Below are 25,997 nucleotides of genomic sequence, written 5' to 3' on the forward strand. Positions count from 1 at the left end.
CCCATTCAGCACCCCCAACACTTGACTTTTTGTGTGTGGTGCGAGCATTTTGAAGGTTTCTCTCTTCACGTTATTAAAATGTGCTGTTTGTTGATGGGCAGCCGCAGTTTGAACACAGTTTTCCACAACTCTGGTTAAAGTCTGATGGCCATGTGGAGTTCTCAGGAAGGGCCTTTAAGAGGGACTTGGTCTTTCTTGACAACTGAGTTCATTTCTTTGAGAGCACAATGCTACTGTGTCTGCCCTGCTCTGCCCATTTCTCTTTCACAGGTCCCACCCCTTTTCAGCCTTATTCTATCAAAGGAGCAAGCAAATACAACAACATCATTCTGGACTTCTGTCACTAAAACTGTGAGTTAATAAACCTCTTTTCAAAAGAAAATTACCCAGTCTCAGGTGTTGTGTGACAGCAACAGAAAACAAACTTAGACATTAGCATTACCCACCATGCCATGCAACAGACCCTCTCCCAGTGACATTTCCCAATGTCTCAGGGTCTGTAAACTTTACCATCACCCCTCCCCTCCCCTCTGTCTTCATATGTTCAAATATGGCTCCCTGGAACATTCAACTTACATATTGTTGGAGTTTTTATTGCTGTTTGTTGTTGCTCTTGTTGATCCAGATATGTAATGTCAGTAGAGATATTACTGGAGAAGGAATATGCTAACACAGATGTTTCCTTATGTCCTGGTGTCCAGGGTCATTAACAGATTCTCCAGGGTGTTTTCTGGTCTTCTCTCCCCCAAACACTGTTATCTATAACTCTGATGAGTACCAACCCCCTTCATCCTTACCCCACACACCCCACGTCTCCCTGCTCCGGCCTACCCCACCCTTCTCTACTTCCCCACACGGCCCCCGAAATTTTCCCATCCTCTTTTTGGTACCCCTTCTCTTTACTGTCCACTCTGCCTTGTGTTTATTTACGTATTTATTTTCATGTGTCTGAGTGTTTTCCCTGCATACATGTCTGTACCACATGCATGCCAGTGCCTGTGGAGGCCAGAAGAGGACAATGCCATGACTGGAATTATAGGTGGTTGTGGGCCATCGTGTGTGTGTGCTGAGAGTAGGACAGGATCCCCTGGAAGAGCAGCCAGAGCTCTTAACCACTGAAGCCTCTCTCCAGTCCTGTGTGCTTTGGATTTTACTGGCAGCTTCTCTGACCCTTTATGACCATCTCTGCTTCTTGGAATTCCCTCATTTGAGTCAAGCCCAAGCCTTGCTCTGGCCTTTATACCATTAACCCTTCCCCTGTGACCCTATAGCCAAAAGCCACAGAGATGAAGCCTCCAACCTGCAGAACCATGAGTTAAACCTCTTTTTTTTTTTTTTTAATGTAACCTTGTCTTGAGTATTTCTTTACAGCAGCAGAAAATAAGCTAAGACCTTATCTATACTTGCCACACTGTGCAACAGATGGAGATTTGCATGCAGGGGTCCACTGGAAGGTACTTCTGGCACAACACCTTAAGACAGAAGTAAACAGGGTTAGGCAGAGAATGGATTTGAATTGGGGTTTCCTTTGGGAAGCTATGGGCCTGGAGTGGCCTTCAGAGCCTTCTAGAACAGAACCAAGAGACTAACTACCCTTTATGTGCCCTGCTTTAGTTGTGTGGGCCCAGGATCCATAAGTTCCTCCTGCTGGGTCTAGTGTGTCAATCCGCTTTGCATCGCTGTGGTGAAATGCCTGCTATAAAGGACTTAGAGGGAGATGGAGGTTTCCTTGGCTCATGGCCTCAAAGCTCTTGGTTCACAGTTGCTTGGCAACATTGCTGTGGGCTTGAGGTAGACCAGAACACCAAAGTGGGAACATGTGATAGGCAGGGCTGCTCACTTCCCAGCAGCCAGGGAGCAAAGAGAGAAAGGGGAGGAATCCAAAGTTCCAAAATCCCCTGTAAGGCTCTGCCCCAGTGCGGTAAAGACCTGCTTGGCCCATCTACTAAAGGTTCCATGTCACCCAACAGCACCACACCTAAGGATCAAACCTCCTGACACTCAAGCCACTGGGAGATGTTTAAGATCCGAACCGTGACAAATGGCCATCTGGCTTAGACAAGCTACCACTAAGTAATAATTCTCAAAGTCTCCCAAAGTATCCTAATTTCCAAGACAATCCCTGTATTCTTGGGCACCCTCCTCACTGCTCTTCCTGAATAACGGGGTGATGTTGATCCTTCCTCTTGCCCAAGTTCTGGGACCCTGCAGCCTTCCTCGTGGCCTCTCTTGATGGCGTTAGTTTCTTTCCTCAGCTCCATCTCTTCTTTAGATCTGGGTTCTATCCCTAACCCTGTCTGGTCCTCATTTTCTACACTGCTTCCACCTCACCTCTTCCTTTCAGTCTGTCTCTCCCTTCAGCCCTCTCCTAAGACTTCTAGAACTGCTTTTCTGCACATTGGCTGGACACCTTCCCCAGAGTCATCTCAAGCCCTGTTGGCTAACCCAATGAACTCAGCTTTGCCCACTTCAGGCTCCCCTACAGATTTCCAAAGTTTCCAGCACACATCCCAGGTCCTTCCCTCACACCCTAGATCCCTCCCTCACTTCAGGTCCCTCCCTCACACCCCAGGTCCCTCCCTCCCTCACACTCCCAGGTCCCTCCCTCCCTCACACTCCCAAGTCCCTCCCTCCCCCACACTCCCAGGTCCCTCCCTCACCCCAGTTCACCCCAGGTCCCTCCCTCCCTCACACTCCCAAGTCCCTCCCTCCCCCACACTCCCAGGTCCCTCCCTCACCCCAGTTCACCCCAGGTCCCTCCCTCCCTCACACCTCCAGGTCCCTCCCTCCCTTACACCCTAGGTCCCACCCTCACCCCAGGTCCCTCCCTGACACCCCAGGTTCTTCCCTCACACCAAGTTCCTCCCTCACACCAGGTCCCTCCCCCATACCAGGTCCCTCCCCCACACCAGGTCCCTTCCTCTTGTTGCCCCTGGTCCCCTCTTCACAGGCTCCTCCTTCTGCAGCTCTGTAGACCTCTCTGCTGTGTCTTTTCCTTTCACCACCTGCATCCCCAGTTCACCTCAGAGAGATTACAGCCATGATCGCCTCTGAGCCCCCTCCATCCCACTTTCTTAGTTCATCTTCAATTGCTTCAACAAACTACCTGAGACTGACATATAAATAAGTAAAGTCTATGGACCATGTTCTGTAGGTCAAAGGAAAAAAAATGGACAGCCATGTCTGGCAAGGGCCTCATACTGTGTTAGGGCACAGTAGCAAGAGAAAGAGAGAAGGTATTCCTTCCAGAAATAAGGGGCAACATCGTGTTATATAATAACCTCTGGCCTGTACACATCTGCATATATATGAACACACTCACACATCTGTTCACACACAAACACATCCACACACATGGACATACACACACATAAAAATGAAATAAAAACAACCCACTCTCTGGGGTAACCTGTCCACTGCAGAAACACAAAGCTCACGTCCCAGAGAAATTAACCCTGTTGTGTGAGCCCTCACGACTCAAAGGCTCTGAAAGGTCTCATGCCCCTGAACCCTAGGCACCAAAATCTCAGAATGAGTTCTGAAGGAGACAAAACACATCCAAAAGGCGGTCCCATGATTCGCAGCCAGCTGGGTCACTCGGCATGCTGGCCTCAGGAGCCAGAACCCTCTGCTTTCCCTGCTTCCTGTGACTGAGCAGTCAACTTCACTGGATTTATAATCTCCCAGGAAACACACCTTTGGGTGTGTCTGTGAGGATGTGTTCCCAAAGGTTTCACTGAGGGATTGTGTGTGACACCAATACCTTTCACACACACGGGAATCTGAATAACAAAGAAACACAAAACAAAGCAAGCAAACTGAGCACGGTATTTGTTCCTTCTGCCTCCTTCTGGCAGACACACTGTGACCAGCCACCCCTACTCTGGTGGCTGTGCCATTCAGTCTGTGATCCCCTGAACCCTCACATCATGAGACAGAACAAACCCTTCCTTAAGTTTCTCTTGTCAGGTATTGTGGCATAGCAAGAAAAATTAATAAGCTAGCAAGCTTTGCGCACTGCAGTCAAGGCTTGGCTGAGCGCAGGCCGTTCGTTCCTCTTGGTAAATCACACAGGGTTCTCACCCACTGGCCCGGGCAATGGGGGAAGTGGGGGGTCAGCAACTCTTCACTCTCATCCACTGGCAGAGACTGGGCCTTGGCTGTCCGCGCTTCCACTGTGTTCCAGGACAGAAAGGGAGCTGGCTTTTCTTTGGTTCTAAGAAGGGAAAAAAAAAAAAAGATGAACCACAGGATTTTGATAAAAATGGGTCGTGTGTCTCTGGAGTGAGGACAGAAGTGGGAGGCTTGTCCCTACATCCCGAGGAACCCGTCATGGATTCACTTCTTCCGGGATCCTGGGATTTCCTCCCACTTCATAAGGACAAATCCAAGTCTGGGACAGTGATTACTGATGGGTGGGTGGGACGGGGATGGAAGGCCATCCGCCTCTCCTCCTCCTCCGCCCCACCCCCTCCTCACAAGTTTTCTGGAGCCACTTCTGCACAACTGCCAGGACCGAGAGCTCCAAGTGCTCTGAATTGGGTGGAAAAAAAAAAAAGCCAGCTCCAAACAAAGAGCAGCCAGGGTCCCGCCCGCCCCGGGCCTGTGGGCGCGTCCCCCAGTCTGAGTGAGAGGGGCGGCCAGCAGCCACCGCGGGCCAGTGGGCAGGGAGCGCAGGGTGGGGCGGGCGACTGTGGCCAGGACCACCACAGTCACTGCGCCGGATTCCGGATCCCTGCATCCAGCCTGGAGGTTGTGGCCCGGTAAGTGCAGGTGGTGGTGGGAGAGTGCCGGTGGGATTGGCATCAAGCACCAAGCTGAGTGGTTATCCTGGCATGGCTTCTCCAGCTCAGCTGCCCATCCCCATCACGACCCAAAAGGGCTCGGTGGCCAAGAAAGTTGCCCTTGATTGAGGATGGGGCAGGATCCCGCTGTGGGTGCGCGTGGGTGTGTACTGTGCTCAGCGGGGTGGGGGTGGGGTCGGTATTACTCTGAATAATCTGCCTTACCTTTCTTCACTGGATTGCCACTAACTTTATGCGCCCAGCTTTGATAGCCTGGGCCATATAGAGTGCCCTGTACATGACTGGCTCTCCCCCAAATGCCCCTCTTTGTTAACCCCAAACGCCAGTGGCTGTCTCTTGTTTGTTAGTGGAGGCAAGATGCCAAGTCCTTGGCCACAGGACCCCATGTAAAGCAGGGTCTGCTAGCTGCTGGCAGCTGCTGCGTCTAGGACACTGGGAGGTTGTCCCAGGCAGTCTGTCTTCTCAGGCTGGGCTATCCACCGGGCACTGCTGTGTATTAGTGGAAACTGAGTTAGGCAGGCCTTGTCACCTGTGTCTACGAGCTTTGCTTCTTGTGTTGAAGAGAGTGAGGAAGATTTTGGAATGCCGTGGTTTTGTATTATGCAGCGCTTTCATGTGTGAACTAGCTGTAAAGTAGGGAAGAGAAAGACTGATTGGCATCTTAGCTTGGGCTTAGATGGCAGAAAGCACAGGAAGAAGCAACCAGAAGCCAAAGAGTGGCACATATTGAGGCAGGAAGTTGGAGAGTGTATCAAAGGAAGAGCCAGTTTCCAAAAACATTCCTAAGTGCACTCCAGGGTGTAGAGTTACAGTATCAAAGGGTCTTGGGGAGAGGAAGAGGGTAGGATTGAGCCAGAGTAGATGGTCTGTGTTTAATTGATGAATCATTACGAAAACAGCTGGTGGAGTTTGGCAGCCTGAGCTTAGACCAGAACTTAGTAGGGAATTTAACTGCCATGACTATATCACAGCACTGTATCCCAGGAGGGTTATCAGAGCTCCATGGCTTATTGTACACAGTGGAGCCACTAACCAGGTCCTACATGTCTCCCACATGATTGGAGAAAAAATGTGGGGGTGCCTGGGATGGGGCTTTAAGCAAGGCAACAGTACTGGAACACAAGTGCTATCTGGTAGCTTGGGAATGTCCTGGTGGTCGGCATCTGCTTGCTCAGTGGTGGTAGAGGGAGCCCTTACACTCAAACAAGAGGGGTGTCTTCTGGAGCCTGTGTCTGGACTCTTGGTTGGAAATATGGAAACTACCGACAGGCCTCCCATAGTTTCTGTCTAAATATCTTCTGAGGCACAGAAAAAAAAAACCAAAAAAACAAAACAAAACAAAAAAACCGAAGCAGAACAAAACAAACAAAATGCAAGGTTCTGTAGGAAGCAAACTTCCCCACTTTCTACTTTTCTGGGGAGTGTAGGGGGTCCTATAGCTAAAAGCAAGATGGCAGATCAAATTACCTACATTCTTCTGAAAGTGTGCATTCTGCAGAGGTAAGAGGCTCAGAGTATTTGAAGACCATCAAAACCTGTGGGTTTTTTGTTTGTTTGTTTGTTTGTTTTGTTTGTTTGTTTGTTTTTGAGCTTTTTTGTTTGTTTTGAGCAAAAGAGTTGAGCAAAGAGAACAGGGATACTCCATGAATTCCTCTGGGCTGCCAGCTTTGCTGCTTATACCTGGTCCTGGTCTGGCTAACGCTTGTGGGCTCCCAGGTTCTGATAAAATATCACGTACAAGGCAGATAAAACTGGGGAGGAGGCAACATGTATAGTGTATGTGTATTCCATGGATTCGCCAAGTGTCTGCCATGAGCCTGGCACTTGCAGGTCTTAAGGAGTCCATGAAGACACAACTGTTCCCCCCCTAAGCTCTAGTCAATGATATTAACCTCACTCCCATGAAGAGATGAAAAAAATAACAGGGTGGAAACCACGTGGCACTCACAGGCCCAGCCACACTGAGGTGCAGATAGGCAGGCCTGCCTCAGCTTTGCCTTTCAACCTGTGTGACCGACCGTCCAAGAGTCCCCTGACCTCACTGCGCTTTCATTTTCCTCTCTGTAGATCTGGGAAGTGATCTCTTCTAGTGAAGTGTGGGAATGGCTGAGGACAGTGGGAATGTCCCATGTGTCTGATGACCTCAGTTGGAAGATAGCTGTGTAGCAAGCAGGTACTGAACACTGTGGCTCATGTGGGAATGGCGGAGTCCTGTGAATTATGCACAGAGCAGCCTTTGTTTCTCATTGGGACGTCTCCCCTGGCCCCTGCCTGTGGTAGGGTTAGTGGGTCTGTTGGGAAGGATTTGGAGATGTGGTGGTGTGGCTTTGTCGGAGGAGACATATCACTGGGGGTGGTTTTGGGATTTCAAAGGCGTATACCAGGTCCCGTGTCTCTCTCTTTTTCTGTCTGCCGCATGAGGATCAGGATGTAAAGCTCTCAGTTTCTGTTCCAGCACCATACTAGTCTGCTTCCTGTATGATATGATGATCATGAACTAAGCCTCTAAAATTGTCTAAAAATGTAAAAAAAAAAAAAAAAAAAAAAAAAAAAAAAAAGAGAGAGAGAGAGAGAGAACCCCCCCAGGTAATCACTTTCTTTATCTCTTTCTTTATCCCTTTCTTTATCTCTTTGCAGCAGTATGACAATAATTAAGACACTGACTCTCTCCCAAGCACACCCACCTTCCAACACCTCAATCAGCCTTTTCCACAGCCCCTCTTGAAGGTGTATGATCTCCAAGAACTGGGAATATTATAGAGGGTTCTGGAAATGTGAGACAAGCATCTCTGGGCTGATCCTTGCTGTGGTCCGAAGCAGGCTCCCCTTTCAGTGAGGCTCTAGGATGACCCCTCAGAGGTTCTCAACCCTACCCAATGTGACTTCATGTTTTAAAAGACCTTTGTTACTTGATTTTTAACATACACAAGATATTTGTTTTAGTTTTTAAAAACTTAAAAGACCCGGTACCTGGTGGTTTCATTGTGCTTTTTGTCGCCTCTTCTAAGCTATACCATTTTGATTTTAAACAATCAGTTTAGGCCTTTCCCTAACAGAGCAGGTTCAAAGATGTTTATAGAGAAGAAAAGCAAATGTTGGTTCAGGGGGCAGCAATTCTCCAGTATGTCTGACGCCTTCAGGAATGGAGAAAATTATGTCGGACTGTGAAACCTGTTAGGCAGGTAAGGATCTCCATTTCTGCGAGTGTTCTTGAAATAGTGCAATGAGGTATCCCTCTCAGAGCTGCCTCAGATGGATGAGCACCAGGCTCCTGGCACTTGGAGACCACCACTCCCCCTTCCCTGGCTTTGAACGTGTGTCCCCTCCAGAATCAGCTAAAGATGGGATAGGATGATTGGTTCTTTTAGCCCTACCAACTAGCAGGAAGTTTGACTAGATATCCACTCATGGATATCTAAAGAGTAGATATCCACTCATGGCCTGGACATTTCAGAGAGAGTGACAGTCATAACCTATGATGTGTCGTGGGGAGGGTTCTACCACCAATCAGAACCACTGTATAATTTGGGGGACCTTCATGCCTTCAGTTCAGCATGGAAACACAGAAGTCCACTTATTGTTCAGGAGACACCAGTAAGAGCACAGAAACCTACAACCTTTCCTTCCTTCTCCGTTCTCTCTTGGCTCATCATGTTTTTATTTCCTAACACTAAATGACATTCTGAGTAAAGAAAAGATTGATTTTAAGTGACCAGCATGGCTTCTGTCACTAAGCTTTCGACCATGCAATTCCCACTTTAAAAAGCAAACATGGAAGCATTTAAATTGTATGGCATCACCCAAAATCCCACAGTGCACAGGTCATGGGTGCGCTTTGCTCTTACTGAAAGGATAGCAATGCACGGAACAGGTTCAGCTGTAGCTCTTTCTATAGACACAGCCAGTGGCAGCTTCCAGCCTTGTGCTCCTGAGGAAGAAGGAAGGGCTGAGGAGAGCTGTGGCCCTGTCAGGCTCTTACAGGAAGCAGTACATGAGGAAGACAGGGCATGACAACCTGCTTCTCAGGATGCTGGCCCTGCTGTGTGCATTGGAAGCAGTCTCGGTTCCAGCACAGAGTCTCAGGACAATTGCAACGGAACACATTATCTTCTGTGGACTCTTGGAATCCTGGGCTCATGGCACGTGGGAGGGGTGGGATGTGTGCAAATGTGCCCCTTTCTCACAGGCGTGTCCAGCTGGACCATTGGGTTTCACTCATAAAACACAAGTTCAATGGCAACATTGTTGAGCATCTCAAGTTGCCAATGGCAGAGCAAAGATCCCAGCTCAGGACCCTTCTGAGCCCATGACCTTGTGAGCAGGGCCATGAAACGCCCTGGACTCATAATTTGTCTTTCGTTGGGGGTCACATTTTAAGATGATGTTCTGGCTAGTGTTATGCCGACTTGACCCAAGCTAGAGTCATTTGAAAGGAAGGAATTGAGAAAATGCCTCCAGAAACTTCTGGCCACCAGACATTTTATTAACTAATTATTAATTAAGGAGGTTGCAGTCCAATGTGAGTTGTGCTATATCCAGGCTGGTGGTCCTGGATTCAGTAAGAGAACAGGATGAGGAAGCTATGTGAGCAAACCAGTAAGCAGTGCTCCTCCATGGCCTCTGCACCAGCTCCTGCCTCCAGGTGCCAACCCTGTTTGAATAAACCTTTTCTCCCTAAGTTGCTTAGGTCATGGTGTTTTAGCACAGCAATAGTGACCCTAACTAAGGCAGGAGGTGTCCCAGTTTGGGCAGAACAAAGCCTTAAAGCAGAATGGGAACATGACAGAAGTTTCATTTCTACGGCGGGGTCTCTGCTTTTTTGATTTCATCATCTGCATTTGTGTTGTGTGGTGTGTGTGTTGCGGGGTGTGGCGGGGGGGGGGGTGGAGATTGCCTGCCGAGAATTCACAAAGCATAAGTTCAATCCTCAATGTCACTAGAACATACCTATGTACATGCACAAGAAAATACATAAATGGCCCAGAAGAAAGCCCGGTGCAGTGGCACATGTCTCTAGTCTCAGCTACTCAGAAGGTTGAAGCAGCAGGATTACTGAAATTCAAGGGCAGCCTGGGCATCATAGCAAGCCTCCAGGAGAAAACAATACAGGGTAGAGATGGGCGTGGGCATTGTACCTGTGGTCTGAGGTCTGAAATAGACAGAGAGCAAAACTTCTTGCTCTTGGTCTCCAGGATCCTTGCTCGATGTCTGAGCATGCTCAGTTTTGTACCAAAGCCGAGCAGATAAGAGGAATGAAGGCGTTGTCACCGAGGGAACGTTCTTTGGGTTAAAGAAAAGAGATGAGCAGAGAAGGGGCCGTGAAAAAGTACCAGGTAACTTCAGTTTAGGGGTGATTCATAGGCACGCAGAGCCATAGGGCAGCAGGATTTCTAGAAGATGAGGACTCCCCTGTGAGGGGGCAGAACTGTGAGACCGGGAAGTGTGAGCAGAGCCCTGAGACAGGAGTGTGTGCAGAAGCACAGGAAGGGAGGGAAAGCACAGGTAAGTGGCCACCAGCACAGGAGCCTGAGGGCTTCCAATTCCAGTGAACCTGAAATTCTACTCAAGGTCTTAGAGAGCAAGTACTAATAGTAGAGTGGGCTGGGTGGGGGTGGGAATGTCAGGGAAAGCACCGCCCTCTTTGTAACACAGAAAGGACACGACTAGAATAGGCAGCAGTCCAGAAAAATGGTGCCAGTTAAGCACAGAGAAGCCACGTTGTCATTGCCCGTGTTTCAAGTACTTTTCTAATCACTGTATGAAATATTTGACAGGTGAGACCCAAGGGAAGAGAGGCCCATGCTACTCACGCTTCAAAGCAAAGCATCGTGACTATGGAGGCTTAGCTGCAGATTGGATCCTGTCCCTGACAAAAAGCACAGTCAAGGAAGCAGAGAGCTCAGGCAAGAAGCCTGGCTAGGCTGTAGCCCTCAAAGGTCCTCTCCCAGAGGCCTACCTTTGCTACATTCTTTCAGGGTTCTACAATCTTTCAAACAGCGCCATCATCTGGGCACCAAGTGTTCAGACGCATGGGCCTATGGAGCATTCTACATGCAAGCCATGGTCCAGTCTGTGAAAAGCAGTAACAATGCCTCTGGGTGTCAGACATAGAAATGAAGCGTCTATGAGATAGATTATAATCCCAGCCCTCTGAATGAAGCAGAATTGAGAGCCAGCCTCTGCTTTGTAGGAAGCCCTTGTCTCAAAAGACGAAAGGCAACAAAACCACAAAACCAGTCAAGTACACAAAGACTGAGTCCGTAGGGTTATGAGGACTGTACATGTGAGAAGCGTTGTCACACTTTTCCCCTTGAAGCTCCCGCCAGTGGGATGAGACACACTCACCACCGGCTTCAGGGAGAAAAGACAGAAGGCGTCCTGGACAGGTGCACTCACTAGCCTGGTTTGAGTCATGACACACTCTTTTTACAGAAAGAAATTGCCTTGCTGGGTTATTCTCACTCTGTATGTTTCTTTGTTCGGTACTAAGGATACTCAGATTCTCATATAAATGACCCAGAAGCTACAGTTTTGGAGGACAGGAATCTATCTTTTCCATGTGGGGAAGAGAAGAGACTCTCTACCCAAGTGAATTGTTTCAGAGGAGTTTAGAAGTTATATTTGAACCCCTACACCAACCAATAAATGTCTCCCACAAGTTAGTGAACTAAAAGATAAACAGAGGGTTTCTTCCTCACCTGGGACATGTAGGTAATTTCCTCAACCTTAGAAGCAATGGGTAGCGATGATACAGAGATGGTGGGTTGAACGTAATCAGGGTCTGATTTAGGCAACACCACGTCTCTCTCTTTGGGGCAGAGTTGGGGTAACACTGTGGCCATTTTGGCCAGTGTCCAGGAGAATGTGTTATTTCCTTATCCAGAAAAGTCAAATGTCTTTTTAAAAGACAAGTATCTGTGTTCTTGGCTCACCTGCAAGGGGAAGATTTGAACTTTTCCTAGGAATTATCAAGTCCTTAGAAAATACATTTCCAATGACTTGAGATGGAACACCACGGTTTATTTACCAGAAGCCTTAGCAGCTTCCCTGCTCGCCTCAATGAGTGGCATCAGCAGTTTCACATCTGAGTCCCAAAGTGAACACCCAGATTGAAATTTAGACACAAGACTGTTCTCACATCCACAGCACAAACATTCTGTCTTACACATCTGTGTTGTGGGGAGACAGCAAACCCAGCCAGGAGGCTGGACACCTGGCATCCCTGGCTGCAGAGGAAACCCTACCTCTGGCAGTGACTCTGAACCTGAGACATGGCCATTATCTTTGGGATGGGCAGGCTTGTCTGTTGCCCCTAAAAGGAAAAGAGTGTCAGTGACCCCTAACCTCAGGTGAGGGAGCCTTCCAACCTTTGGTTCTATGGAATCCCTTGGAACATGGATGATCAGATACAACATTTGTCACACGACTACAAAGTCACACACACACACACCTCCTAGGAAGGAATGGTCTTTGAGCTAACCACTAATCCATGGTGCCTTATTCCAGACATAAGACAGACATTATTTGGAAAGCAAAGGAGAAATTGTGAGAATCTCCATCTGGGAAGAAGGTCTGCATCACTGGAGCACTTTTGTTCAATGCCCATCATGTAGAAGGGAGTGTGTGCCCATCTGGTTCACAGCCAGCAGGCTATGAGTACACATAATGAAAGCCTGTGGGAGCATCCTTCCTCCTCCCCAAGTGCATAGGATGGAGAGACTGGGGACCCCTTCCTGCTGTGCTGAAACTGGGGGGACTCTGGATCTGGTAAATCTCTTCCAAGTGTTATCACCTGCTGCAGGGTGTGGGTGGACAGCAGGGCACGCCTGCTTCTGATGCTTCAGTGCGGACTCTGTGCTTGACGGAGTGCTTCTGAGACAGCTGGAAAGGTGCACAACAGCTACCATGTTTTAGTCACATGGATTCAGCTTGAGGCCCCAGCAGCCAATCCACTCAGTGTCCTCAGCCGAAGATTGGGTCCAGAAAGCTGTGGCAACTGTGTGAGTCCATCCAGGAGCTGCTTTTGGGGGGATGGAAGTGAGCCAGCACCAATCCCCAGCACACTGATGCTGGGCTCTAAGCTGAGGTCTGAGCACAGTGGGTGGCTGCCCAGAAATGTCCTGAAAATGTTGTGTTAAGAAAGGCCAGATGCAACAGAGCAGAGAACATAGGGACCTTGAAGATAGGAAATACTTGAAAGAAAATCACAGTCAGGAAGCAGAGTAGAGGTCTCCAGAGGCCATGGGAAGGGCAGAGAAGTGAATATTTCAGTGTGTGGGGCTTCCATCTTGGGTGATGAGAAAGTTCTAGAAGTGTAACAGGTGTGAGGTAAATACATTATGAACGTATTTAATGCCACAGAATTGCATGTGTTAAAATGGTTACCATGGTAAATTTTATATTGTGTGGATTTGATCACAATGAAAATGGGTGAGGTAGGGGTGGCTGGAGCCCAGAGATCTTCAGCAGCTGGACCGTCTTCTCAGGTCTTCTCAGGTGACCTCATAGAGCCCTTCAGTTCCTGCTGTTCCTGGAATCACTTGACCTTGGACAACTGTGCAATGATAATACTCATTAAAGAATTAAAAGGCATGATCTCAGAGTCCTAGAACTGAGGTTGTGGTGTGGTCCCAGCTTTGGGGTACATTGGGAGGAGGAGACAAGAAGAACTTAACCTGGAGGGGTGCTCAACACCCTCTTTCAGCAGGAAGAATGCTTGACACAGTTCTGTATATTGAAATCTACTGAAAAAGTCATTTGGGGGAGCATACTTCCAGAACACCAACTCTGTCGGGTACAGATAAAGAAACTGAGGCACAGAAAGGGATAGATAGCACCTCAATTACTGTCACCCAGTAGGGAATAGAGGGAATCCCTGACACCTGGGCCTCTGCTTACCCACCCCCATTCTTCCTTGAAGCCAATGGACTTCCAAGCTGGGCCCCATAAAGAGTACTTTTTTTTTTTTTTTTTTTTTTTTTTTTTTTTTTTGGTAATCCTTTGAAGCAAGAAATTCCCTCAGCCTCTCCACTCTCCTGGGTCCAAGAGCAACACCTCCTACCCTTCAGCCAGGGAAAGGAGCAAGCAGCTCCTGTAGTTATGGGCTGTGAATGGTACCTAGCCTGGATGAAGAAAAGAGTAACCTTTCTTCCAAGGAGATCTAGCTTCTTCCTGCACAGACAGTGGGGAAGTTACCAGGCATGCACATCTCTGAATGGGGAGAGCATGGGTTCTGTCTTCAGTCCAAGTAGGCTGGGTTTGTCAATCGTGCTCAGAATATGAGGCAAGGCCCTAAACTTTCTGAAGAGTGTGGTTGAAGCTCCAGATGTGCAAATTCAGCCTGCTGTGCAGGGGTTTCTGTAGGTGGGTGTCAGGGTTGGTTTCTCACCCTAAGCTTCATCTGCTTCCCTGGTTGGATCTGAACATGCAGTTGCCAGCCTGGACCAGTTGCCAGGGACCGATGCAATTGCTGGGTGGTCCCTCGAGGGCTCTCTGCTCTAACAGAGGCACAGGACATCAGTTAATATATGCCTGATGGTCCCTTCAGATAACCGTATTTTCAGACCTCTTTTAAATGAATGTTCATTCCCCAGCCTCAGACTCTGACAGCTGCTTGAGTTTAAGTTAATCTTCTAAGTTGTGCCTGTAATTCCTATCCCTGGACCAGAGGAATCAGACCCCACTGCTTATGAAATCCAGGTCAAAGCCTTGAGCCTGGCATTCACCCTTATCCAGCTCTCTCTTCAGCACCCCTGCAAGTACATCTTGGCTGTGAACTTCATATACTCTGATAAAGTGATATTACTCTGCCTGTTGCCCCATTGCTGAGAGTTTGGAGGTCAGGGACGGCCTCATTAATTCTTTTCATCCTTTTCTGTCTCTACCACCTAGCATGTGTGTACACATACGGGGATCTTAGACATTCAGTGAATTAATAGACTAATTATCTAATCTCAGGGGAAACTGATACATAAATAACTACTCAGTGCTAAGTGAGGAGAAGCCTGAGGCAGGGCAGTAAAAGGAGGGGAAAGGGCGGATTCCCAAGATGCTCACTGAGGAGGATACAAAGGAGGCACTGGGATGCAAGGACAAGGGATGACATTGGACGGTAGGTGGAGGGTCCCTTCAAGGGGAGTCCAGAGAGAGAGAGAGAGAGAGAGAGAGAGAGAGAGAGAGAGAGAGAAACTAATAACTTTATTTCGAATGGGTTGTGACCCTGGATGAGCCTGGATCTCAGCAGGCTCTGATAGCTGTTCCTAAGTTTCCCTGAACAGAACTATATTTAGTCATGGTCCTCGAAAGTAGAAGGTTCAAGAGCATCACATGACTTCTGGAGGAGGCCTTCACGCCGTGTCCTCTCGGGCTACAGACAGAAGGGTAAGAGGAGGTGAGGGACAGTGAGCAAGAGGAAACCCAATCTTGTTTCATAACAAACCACAGGAGACAATTAGGCCACCCTGTGAGAGTGCCATTAATGGGCTCTTATCTGCTCTCTCTCTCTCTCTCTCTCTCTCTCTCTCTCTCTCTCTCTCTTTCTCTCTCTCTCTCTCTTGCGCGCGCGCGCGCGCGCACGAGCTCTCTGCTGTATTAAGGATTAAGCTTCTAATACACAGTCTTTGGGGCCATCTTCCAATCATGGCAATTACGGCTCATTGGAGACACTCAAGAGGAATCAAAACAGAATGAGACCATGAAGCCAGTGAGCCTGTCTCTTACCCACTGATCTATTGCTGTGAAGAGACGCCGTGACCACAGCAACTCATAAAATGAAGTGTTTAATTGAGGCTGGCTTACAATTTCAGGGGCTTAGTCCATTATTATCATGGCAGGGAGTATGGCAGCATCCAGACAGGCACTAGGGAGATTTGTATATCTGTCTAATACTTGTACATCCTGATGTAAAGGCAGAAGGCATCAGTCATACACGGGTCCCATGTTGGCTTCTGAAATCTTAAAGCCCACCTCCAGTAACACACTTTCTCTAATACGGCCACACCTCTTAATTCTTCTAAGCCTTCTCAAACAGTGTCACTTCTTGATGAAAAAGCATTCAAACGTAAGATCCTATGGGGACCATTCTCATTCAAACCATCACAGGCCGTATCACAGGTCACCAGTGAGGGTGTTTTAGAAGTAAGATGTGGTTGGGGTTGTGGTTCGGTGGCTTAACTGCAAGTCCAGTATCATGAAGGTCTGGGCCCCATGCCCAGCATACACACAGAAAGAAGGGAGGGCTTGGGAAATGAATGTGGGCCAGTGCCTCGTTTCCATGGCGAATGCTGAAAAGCCACCTCCTTCCTTGGCAATTAGAAGTGACTTTGGGAACTATGGAGAAGTGTTCATCAGACAGTAGTGAGTTCAGAACGTGTGGATGAGGGATTGACCTCAGACCTAAGTGGCCAAAGAAGGCTTAATCTTTTTTGTCAATGTGGCTGGACTTAGACTCACCTAGGAGACTCACCTCTGGGTGTGCCTTTGAGGATGCTTCCAGAAAGGTTTAACTGATGAGAGGAAAATCCACCCTTTAATGTGAGCTTCACCATCCTATAGGCTTAAGTCCTGGACTGAATAAATGAAAGGAAAAAGAAAAAGGAAGCCAGCTGAACACCAGCATATCTCTGTCTCTCTGTCTCTCTCTCTGTCTCTCTCTGTGTGTCTCTCTCTGTCTCTTTCTGTCTCTCTCTCTGTCTCTCTCTCTGTCTCTTTCTGTCTCTCTCTCTGTCTCTCTCTCCCTCTCTCTCTCTCTCTCTCTCTCTCTCTCTCTCTCTCTCTCCCTCCCTCCCTCCCTCCCTCCCTCCCTCCCTCATGATTATGGATACAGTGTGACCAACCACCTCATACTTCTGCCACCATGTCTTTCCCAACCCTGATGGAGGCTATCCTTCAAACTTTGAACCAAAATAACTCTGTCTTCCTTACATTGCTTTGCTCATGTATTTTATCATAGCAACATGAAAAGTGATACCTTATCGAATAACTAGAGGGAGACGGAACCTGGGAGCACATGGGATGCCAGAGATACAGGGAGCACAGTGAGTAGATACAACATTGAACCTGAGCTCACACCAGCTGTCGTTCTTTCTAATGGAGGTCAGAGTCCCCTCATCCTGAGGCGGAGCTACAGCAGAATTTCGATTCTTCTTTTCTGAGAGAGACATTAACCAGAGAAGACTCTGACTCCCAGAGAAACAATCCAGTGAGAATAACAATGCTGAGCTGCTGAACCAGAACGCCGCAGGACAGTAGCTTGAAAAATAAATTGTCTCCCAGGTAGCAGTCCAGGATGGGTCAGCAGCTCCACTGCAGTCATTACAGATCCTGATCACACAGTCTCATTTCTTTCCCTGTCATGCAAAGGACACTGTGTATGCCGAGACCAGCCGCACTAGCACCAGCTGGACACAAATGTTCATTGCCTGCCTCAAGACTTTCTGAATAAGATTTTTAGGGAAAGCTCCAGCTCCCAGTGGTGTCGTGGTGGCAGTTGTGTGTCTTTTACAGTTCTGGAGACTGAGACAGATGCCTAGCTCTCTTTGTCTTTCTACACAGCTCCTGAATCCTCTCTATATGGTCTTTGTTACTAAGCTGTACCCACAGCAAAAGCAGGGGAAGTCTGGGACCCTGAAGGCTTACCACCAGGGGCACTGAGGACAGTGTTGACTACAGTGGAGGGTTGCAGCTTGGGCTTCCCCAGGGGACTTGATGACCATGGATTTTAGAGCAACACACAGTTGGAGAAACCCACCAAGGTGGAAAAGATGGAGTTGGAAGACACAGAGGCTCGGGGAGTATGGGAGATTGCAGACAGATGGCATGACATCGTAGTGATGAGGCTGTGTTTAGCATCCACCAGGACATTTTTTTTTAAGTGAACAGAACATTAAAGATAAATACAATAGCAAGACAATAGGTATCACTGGCATTGTCCCAGACACAATAGGTGTAAACAGGATATTGGGTGAGAATACAGAAACATGCCACCTGCTAAAACTGCCTGAATACCTTCAGCTTGCTAACTGTGTGGCCCCTGTCTGACCTCAGTTGCTTTTTCTGCATCTTTGGCAGGAGATGGTTCCGATGGACATCTCATAGGGTGCCTGTGATCCTTAAAGAGATTTACTTATGTTGGACTCCAAGCCACACTTAGTGTGTCATGTGTGACACACGCAGCAGTGACTGCTACTGGGCACCTCCATCCGGGATGCAGAAATGATCTGAGATAAGCACGATCAAAGCACTTGAAAGGGAAGACACTTTTGCCTGACTCAGTTTTTGAGGCTGTCCTTGTAGTCCAATACACAGGAAAACTGCAGCATGGCATCACAGAGAAAGCTGTGCACAGGAGTGGGGCCAGAGGCTAGGTATCCTTAGGTCTCCTTGAGTCACAGGGGTTGGGGAAGGTGACATAAACACCAAGATAAATGTCACCATCTGCACTTGATGACCTCATGCCCACTGTGATGGTCAAGGCCATGTGGGTGCCACCTGCTGGAGCCCTGACTGTAAGTCACCCAGGCTGCAGCACACGTAGAATGTGCTTCCTGCTGCCAGGTTGGAAACCATCACTGCTATCTTCCTATTTGTTTTAAAATGACTTTCCTGTCCATACCAGAGCACTTGATTAAATAAAGGTCTTGGCTTCTTGCAAGAGAATGATAATACTCGGCTGGGAGCAGGGTCTCTCTAGCAACCATTTAGTCAGAGGCACTAGTAAGCAAAATGGACACCAGAAGAGAGGACCTGGACTGCATTCCCAGCTGGCAGACACAGATAGTATGTTACTCAGGGTAACCCAGATGTGTAACTGGAATCTAGAATGTTCCCCGAAGGCCTGTGAGTAGAAGTCTCAACCCTCAAGATGGTGTTATTGGGAGGGGGTGATACCTTTAAGAGGTGGAGTCTAATATAAGAAAGTTAGGTCACTGGGGTGTGTCCTTGAAGGGGCTATTGAGACCCTATCCCCATACTGTGTTTCCTGGCCACCATAAGGTCAATAGACTTGTGTCCCCTTCCACTAGAATAATCTGCTTCACTGGAGTCCCAGAGTGACAGGGCCTAGCAGCTGTGTGTATGAAGGCTCCTGAAACCGTGAGCTAAAATTAACCTTTCCTCCCTTAAGTCGACTTTTCCCTGGCATTTGATCACAGCGTCAGAAAGTTGACACACCACCCACTTTCCACTGTGTCCCTATTTTCTCCCTGGAGGCTGCTGGCCACCATCCTGAGAAGAGAAAGGAGGCGAGGCAGAGAATAGGGTTTGGATGGCTAGGAGCATGGCAAACTCCTCCGGAGACTTCAGCGAGATGAGTCTACTCTATTGTTTCAAGGATAGGATATAAATGGGCGTTTTTAGGGGTATGGGTGGAAAGGGCTGATTGGCAAGCAGGAAGGGCTGCTTGCTTATAGCACAGCACCTAAGTATCACGTGGGCAGGAAGCCAGAGTGGGACATGTGTGCTGAGTTGTGCAGCCTTGCAGCAGAGAGCTCTGTACAAGGCGGCTGTTCAGACAAGGCCAGGGATCTGTGTTGAGAGACACTCTTCAGAGACAGGGAAGCCCCACTGAGAAAGGAAGCTCCCCATTTTGCATCCAGCTCAGAAAGCCATCTGATCATGGAGGACTGCTACCTTAATAGTAAGGTTTCCCAACATTCCTCTGTCTTTTATTTATGAAGGCCTTCAAGATCTGGATTCAATCATGCCTTGAACATTTCAGTACATGAAGTTCTTGCAAATTCTCCAGTCCATTTAATGCTCAAAACTACCCAGAAAGGAGACAGAATTGGCCCAGCACCATCTCCAATTTACAAAGCAGGACTCTGAGGCCCTGGAGGCCATTCAGCTTGCCAAGGATCACAGTGCTAGAGGTGACAACTGGTGCTCACACCCAATGATTAGTGCTGCTGTTGTGTTTGTTTACTCACTGACACTTGTCATATGTGCTGTGGAGTTCCTGTTTCAAAGATCAGACTGCAATTTTTTAAAGAAAAAACAAGTCAGAACCACTTAGTAGAAAGTGACAACAAATGGAACCTGAGGAGACTGTGCATGCATGAGTACAATTACGTACTCACATGTGTGCATACATGTGTATATGTGTGTTATACACATGTATGTGTACTTACGTACCCATGTGTGAGTGTGTGTGATGTGTGTACAGTGTGTGCATATATGTGTATATGTATGTCTGCATGTGTATGTGTACATGTATGTGTGTATGTGTGTGTATGTGTGTATTCATGTGGAACCTGATGGGAGCACATAGCTAAAAACAGGGCAGGGGGTGGATCCCCACATATAACACACGTAGGTGCTGCAAATGAGGCCCAAAAAAGTCCCATCCTGTACTTAAGAAAACATCTTTGAGGACATAGACTAAGAATTTTTACTGCCAGGATCTTAATTCAAGGTCCACCTACAGCACCATTCAAGAGACTCTATAGTTAGCAATCAACCCTTAATCTGATCCAAACAGTGGCCCACATCCTTCCACGTGTATGCAGTAGCTAACATCAACACGCTGACAAAGTGGTACCTCCCCAGAGACTCAAGCACATGCCTACGTGCCTCACTGTGGAGTTCACAACCAGAGGATTCCAAGTCTCCAGCTTAGGCAGTCAAGAGCAAGGAAGTGACTCCATCCGAAAGGTTCTGTGAGCATTGGCTGGTTCCTTTGTAGTGTATGAATGGCCATGGTGGCTTTCTTGACTCAGGGGGCTGCTGCCTCCTCCAAACTCAAGTGCAGTCTGTGCCCAGGACAGACATCATGATCTTACCTCTCACATGAGATCATCAAGCTGAAGGAATCAGAAAACAAAAATTAGAGCTGCAGAAGACAGGTCAGGAGTGAGGGTCTTCCATAGACCACTAAGCCACACATGACCTCTGGCTCCTCCTGCTGTCCAGGGCTTCAGTTCTCAATGAAGCAGACAGACTGGAAAAATGGTTCTGTAGAGAAAAAGGCCTTGCCGTGAAAGCCTGAAGACCTGAGTTCAAATCCCCAGAACCCACGTAAAAAAAGGAAACAGAAAATAGTACACGTGTCAGTAATCTCAGCTCGGTCCTACTGGAAAATGGGAGGCAGAGCCAAGAGAGTTGCCGGATGTTTGAGTGCCAGAGACTGTAAAGAAGGCCCTGTCCTTGTCTCCAAAAAAGGTGGAAAGTGATCATCAACACTGAAAGTTGTCCTCTGACTCCCCCACACACACAGGTACACACACACACAAGCACATGCACACAAGCATACACACACACACACACACACACACACACACACACACACACACACATTCAAGGATAACTTTGGATCCTTCCAAACACCCCTTCAGCTCTCAGCCTTGAAATTACTGAGAGCCCTCCCAGCTTCTTGGCCTTGTCAGAACCATACCTGACTTACCAGGTCAGCAGGCCCATCTGGGCTCCATCTATGGCTTCTCATCTTCTGAGCTTTTTGAGACTGGTTTCCTGGAAATGGGGGTGGGGGGCCAGGCTTGCAGAAGAGAGAGAAAGAGCAGTCCCCATGTCTTACAGCTGGTGACATTATACATCCAGTCCTCAGAAATGGCTCAGAACATGACATCACCACCCAGGCATCTGCTCCTACTTTTCTGAGAAGGCCTGTGGTGTGCCCGTGACCTCAGCAGCCCCTGAATCCAGTTTTGTTCCTCTGTTAACACCATAGCCCAGGAGAGGTGCCTGAAGCCACTGCTCCGTGGGGATCTGTGAAAAGGTTTTAGCATTTTGGTGGAAACTGTCTTAAATATGAGTTCCATGAGAGGAGATGCCCACACTACAGGAGTCCCACCTCTCCTGGGTGGTACCTGACTGTCCCTAGATATGGCTCCCAAGATTCTGAATCAAGACGAGATGCTGACATCAGAAACATCTGGAAGCAGATGAGATAAGTCTGTCCTGGTCCAGGCCTCAAAAGTCCCATCTTTCAAGAAGCATCGATGTCCTAGAAAATCAGGGTCATAGGTCACTCTCTGGCTGAGTATTGTTCCAACTCTGAAGAGCTGGGACCCTGGGACAGGTTAGCCACCTACATGTCAATGAGTCCCCAGGTGTGCATGTGATCTCCAAGCAACCAGCTGAGAAGCACTCTAAAGTTACCCACTGAGTCCAACAGGCAGTGAGGACGAGGCACAGTGGAAAGGGCCCTGAATCTCCCAGGCCACAGATGTCTCACCTCAGTCCTTGGGCTTTTAGCAGAGTCCCCACCTAGGATAGGCAATAGTCAGCCTGTGAGCATCCTCCAATAGCTAAGGCTCGGAAAAGACCTAATCCCTTCCTGAGGCCCTGACCTCTGCTATGGCATCTTTAAGGCCCTCTGATATAGCAATGCTAGCTTGCAGATAATGGAAGGTTAGGACAGCCACTACAGGGCTGGGAGCTCTTTGAGTCTTGGTGCCTCTAGGTGGGCAAGGAATAAAGTTGTTTAGGATTTTTGGCCTCTCAGAGGACAAAGAGGGTTGTAGCTTGTTGAAACAGGAAGTCTGGGACCAGTCATCATGTTCATACTCAGATGCTTCCTTGTGATTTAGCATCAGAGGTTGATATGGAAATGGTGAACCATATCTGTGATGCCTCCATCTGGAAGCCAGAGGCAGGAGGATTGTGAATTCTAGGCCAGACTAGGCTACATAGCAAGACCCCATGTGGTGGTTATCCTTATTGCCAACTGGGCACAATCTAGAATCACCTGAGAAAGGGCTGTCTACATAGGATTGACCTGAGAGCATGTCTGTTGGGAATTATTTAATTCATCTAGTTGATGTGGGAAGAACCAGCCCACTATGGGTAGTACCATTTCCCAGTCAAAGAGTCCTGAACTCTGTAAGAGTGAAGACTTAGACTGAGCACAAGTAAGCCAACAAGTGAGTGTGTGCAAATTCATTTCTTTCTACTCTTGACTGTGGATGTAATGCAACTAGCTGTTTGAAGTTCCTGCCTTCACTTCCCCACCTTCCTCACAATGGTAGACTTTAACCAGAAACTGTAAGCTAATATAAACCTGTCTCCCCTATATTGCTTTTTGTCAGGGTATTTTATCACAGGAAAAGAAATGAAACTAGACATCCTGTTTCAAAAAAAATGTTGCTCTCATCCTTTCATCCCCAGGGAGTCCCACATGCTCTCACAGTTTGACCCTCAACCTTGGGGATAGCTGTTCTCCCATTTGTTTGGGGTGTCCAGCTCTCAACCCTTATGAGCAGAAATGAAATGTACACACATAGGTAGTAAGCCTGTCTCCTAGAAACTGGAGCTGGGTGACAGTAGGATGCCAGGAGTTGCCTAGGACTATCCAAAACCCTATTGGGATCTGAGGCTTTGAGATACCATGACTACTCTCCCCTCTCCTACCCTGCTCCTACCCGATTAGGGAAAACAATGACACCAGAACAAGATAGTGTACCAGAACAAGATAGTGGAGTATTGTTTGCCAATGAGACTAGTCCCATCCATTACTCTGGGGGTTGCAGAGCCAGTGCATGGGCTCTGGAACCTTCCAAGGAGCCAAGTAACTCTTCTTTACAGCACTGGTACTCTCTGTTCTACCCTCTAGCCATTCCTTGTCCATTTGGAAGCCTTCTGTCTTGCCCCTTCCCACACCCTTATTGATAACCCAGCCATGTGTCCTCATCCTTCAGACCCTCTCCTCTGCCTGCGAGCTTTCTCCTGGCTTTCTATTCCCCTACTTACTCCTTCCTGAGCCACTCTTTCCTTATCTCTGCTTCTAGACTGCACAGGGAGTTACCCACTGTGCCCAGTAGAAATCTGTCTCCTGTACACCATTCTGACATCATGTCCATATTGAACTCCAATACCAAATGCACACTTTTATCCTTGCTAGAGAACTCTGGGAAATGTGGAACTAGCCACTAAAAACTTCAGAACACACTCCAAAGCTCCTGAGACCATGAATGGAATGACCATGCTGAGACCACTGCTCTCTATGGACCTTCAGTCCTGAACCCTCCACCATACACTTCCCCATACACAAGAGGGTACACTAACAGCCCCCTGAACATAGGGAGATCTCACTAGAACCCCTTTTCCTAATCATTATGGTCTTTAGCAAAAGCAAAATTAGCCCGTGATTAGTATCTCCAGTGCAGATTGATGGTAGTACATGAATGAAATGCAAAAGCAAATATCCATATGTATGAATAAAATACATATTATACATTTTACACAAATAAAATGTATAAGCAAATATTCATAAAGATGAGGGTTATGAATGAAACATATAGGCAAATACGTGTATGAGTTGCTTGGTGGCCCCAGCCAACATATTGCTCTGATCACAGTACAGCTACAGTGTACTTGGTGAAGGAATTAAAGTAGCAGAATAAACTTCATTTTGTTTTTCAGACTTCATTTTAAGTTAACTTGTCCTCAGAGTAACGTGGCCCACTCCTTTGAGTTCTGAGAAAACCCACAAAATGGGTCTTGGCAGTTGCAAAATAAGCATAGAAGCTTTGGCCAGCCAATATTAACAGGGTGGGCCAAGAAAATGTAAGTTATTCCCAGGTCAAGATGCTCCTTTTAGATTTGTAGTTTCTCGTTATGATTTGATCAGATGCTGTGAACCAATCAGCTTAAAGGCCAACATTCCTTTACCCTCTTACCCAGTCATGTAATGCTAAAGCTTGGAAATCCCCTCTTGAGGTTTCCCCCCTTGTAAACCACGTTTCCCTAGACCTTGGGACTCCTCTCCTATCCTTCTGTGTCAGGGAAGTTTGTTGCCCAAGCTCAAACTTGAATAAAGACTTCTCTTAGGGACCATTTGAGGGACCATTTGGGGGCTCGTCTGGGATCCCCCAAACACCCCTTGTCTCGTGTCTTTGTGTATTGTCTGTGCCTGTTCTTGATTTCATTTTTGGAAGAAAAAAAAGCCTTGAAGTGTTCCTATATACAGCAAGGAGTGACTAAGAATGGACATTCTAGAGAGTCACAGCCGAGGAGGTCAGGGAGACATTCTTGGCCCCAGAGTTGATAAAGTGCCCACCTGTCAGTTGGAGGAATTTTTGGTGGAAGACTGAAAGAGCCCCACTGTCAATCATGTTCCTCCTCATGACACTTTTGGTTTCCCAGTGGGAATCTGTGAGGCCAATTTTTTAGATTTGTTTTTGTTTTCAGTTGCAGAGCAACCATTTTGCACGCGTCTGTCTTTCTATTCTGTTTCTTGTGTTGTTTGGTCTATATTTGCATTAGACTATGATGGATGCCATAGTACAGATTGCCTCTCATCCCCTCAATCTTATTCTGACTCATTTTAAGAAGTTAGGGCTAAGGCTCATAGCCCCTCTGTAGATGTAAACAAAGGGAAAATGGCCACTTATTGCAGCTGGGAGTGGCCAGCTTTTGATGTTGGATGGCCACCAAAAGGGACCTTCCATCTCCCCACAATGTTAGCAATAGAAGAAAACGTGTTTCAAAAGGCTCGTGGGCATCCTGATCAAGTCCCCTATATAGTAGTCTGAAAGGATTTATTTACTAACCCACCACCTTGGATTAAACTTTTCCTCCTTCCCCCTGCTAATGATTCCTTGTCATGAACTGTGCTGACCCTGGTGACTGATGAGAAGGAGATTCCCAAACCAACAGCTTCTCTCTACCCTGTCTCACAGAATAGTATCCTAGAGAACCTCATTTTTTGCCTCCACCTTATATACCTCCTCTGCCTGTGCCACAGGGTGACAGGGAACAATAGGTGCCAGCTCCAGCCCCACCACCCACTCCAGCAGCACCAGCCTTGTGGGCAGAAGAGGAACCCATACAGGGCACAAGGAGTAGGTGTGCTGTGTCCTCTGAGACTGGAGGGCTGGAGACAGACTCCACTGTTCTGTCCCTACAGGCAACAGGGCCAGCAGACCAACACAGGAAACAGCCTCACCATTTGCTACTGCCAACCTCTATAATTGGAGGAAGCAAGACGCCTGACTTTCTGAGTGCCCTAAGGATTTTATTGGCCTCTTATATACTGGTTTTTTTACTCATCAGCCCACTTGGGATGACTGTCGGCAGCTTTTGCAGGCTCTTTTTACTACTGAAGAAAAGGAGCACCATTTCCAGGAGTCTCCAAAAAATGTTCCAAGAAATAATGGCACTCCAACCCAAAACCAAGCCAATATTGATGAGAGATTTCCCCTTATGAGACCAAGCTGGGACTTCAACAAGGCTGAATGT

At 47.7% G+C, this 25,997-nt stretch overlaps 1 protein-coding gene across 1 annotated transcript in view; it reads left to right on the top strand.

Annotated features, from left to right (window-relative positions):
* Positions 1-4,485: 4,485 nt before the first annotated feature.
* Positions 4,486-25,997, top strand: part of Tspan11 (tetraspanin 11) — a 70,563-nt gene continuing 49,051 nt past the window's right edge. The window contains exon 1 of the mRNA XM_034512463.2: positions 4,486-4,763. The gene's annotated coding sequence lies outside the window, so the exon portion shown is untranslated. The remainder of the gene's footprint in view (positions 4,764-25,997) is intronic.

The sequence above is a fragment of the Arvicanthis niloticus genome, chromosome 9 (assembly GCF_011762505.2).
Source record: "Arvicanthis niloticus isolate mArvNil1 chromosome 9, mArvNil1.pat.X, whole genome shotgun sequence".
Classification (NCBI taxonomy): domain Eukaryota; kingdom Metazoa; phylum Chordata; class Mammalia; order Rodentia; family Muridae; genus Arvicanthis; species Arvicanthis niloticus.